This window comes from Fulmarus glacialis, unplaced genomic scaffold (genome assembly GCF_000690835.1).
Source record: "Fulmarus glacialis isolate BGI_N327 unplaced genomic scaffold, ASM69083v1 scaffold19507, whole genome shotgun sequence".
Classification (NCBI taxonomy): domain Eukaryota; kingdom Metazoa; phylum Chordata; class Aves; order Procellariiformes; family Procellariidae; genus Fulmarus; species Fulmarus glacialis.
The window spans coordinates 30,028-31,379 of record NW_009222852.1 but is presented as its reverse complement, the minus strand read 5'-3'; the positions used below and the strand labels follow the sequence as shown (position 1 = coordinate 31,379).

The 1,352-nt window shown below is 58.4% G+C and overlaps 1 protein-coding gene across 1 annotated transcript in view; it reads right to left on the bottom strand.

Annotated features, from left to right (window-relative positions):
• The window catches only part of SNX27 (sorting nexin family member 27), a gene marked incomplete at its 5' end in the record, with an annotated part of 24,432 nt that overhangs the window by 1,045 nt on the left and 22,035 nt on the right, over positions 1-1,352 (bottom strand). The window lies entirely within an intron of this gene.

The window sequence follows — 1,352 nt, the reverse complement described above, 5'->3', positions numbered from 1 at the left end:
GTTCAGGGGGAGTCCCGCGAGCGGAGGGTAGCTCAGGGATAAGGATGAGCCGAGGGTTCAGACGCGCCGGGGACCTCCTGCCCAGGCTTTGCTGCTCCGGAGAGCCGGGGCGCTTGCTGGGAGCCCTCGACCCGGCACATCCCCACTGCTCTCCGGCACTAATGAATCCTCCCGGTGCACGTGGGGCCGCCACAGCCGATGAGAAGGCAAATAATGCCCTGCAGGAAAGTGGCTCAGCCCGACGGCTGAAGCTCGAGCAGGAGATTAAAGGAGGGCAGGAAGGAGGCCAGGAGCAGCCCTGGGAATTGGACGGATCCCCCCAGGAAGCCCCCATGCTCTCCCGGCTCCACAAGCATCCCTCCCTCTAGAAAAGGGCCAGAGGCTGCAAATAACCCAAATTACGCTTGCAAGAGCTAACCCACGCTGAGGAGCAGCTCAGCTGTCGCAAAAGGAGGACGGAGCTGTTTCCCCGTGTCCCCCCTGCCCCAGCTTGGTCACGGGGGTCCCCGGTGACTGCCCTCCGCCCCGTGGCATGGTCTCCCTCCCACAACTTTGCCTAAAAGGACCGAGCCATCCCGACATCCCCGAATGGAGCTTGTCACCTGCAGCAAGCCAGGCTCATCCTCCCGGAGCTGTGCACACCTCAGCCCCCTCCGGAGAAGGGACACAATAGGGCCACCACGTCCCCTTAGTGCCCGGCGCGAGCAGTGGGGACCACAAGGGTCCGACAAAGAGCTGGGCTTGTATTTCTCGGCGAGATGGCAGATCGGCTAAGCCTCAAACCTGCTCTTCCTGAGCACACCCAGCGTTATCAGCCAGCATCTGCGGTTTGGGAGGCAAGTCAGCAGTTTACAGAGCACTAAATATATCTGTAAAGTATCTGCCAAATTCCATCAATCTTTTTATTTTACGCTGCGGAGAGAAAATTACCAAGTGACTGGTCAGAAATACTCCTGATCTGGAATCAACCTTCTCTCCCCTAGCGCTGGTGATGGGTAGGAATAGGCAGCATTCGGGGGGACGCACCGTGCCCCGAAGGGAGCTTTGAGGGTGGCGGGAGCTGCGGCAGCGATCCACAGAGCACAGCCCGGGGCAGGCAGCACCCAGGAGCTGCAGCCAAGGGCTTCTCTCATTATACCAAGTGAAATCATGCAGACGCGTACGAATTGAATGGGAGAAAAATCTATTTCCCTGGCAGGGAAGCAATGGGATGTTTAGTACTGAGGAACAACTGATTTAAGAGGGAAGGAAAAACAATTCCCCTGGTTTCCATTTCCAGATCCATTATTGCGGCCCCAGAAAGAGACGTCACGGGCTGTGGGGAAGAGGCGATGCTCAGCAAGCGCTGCGAG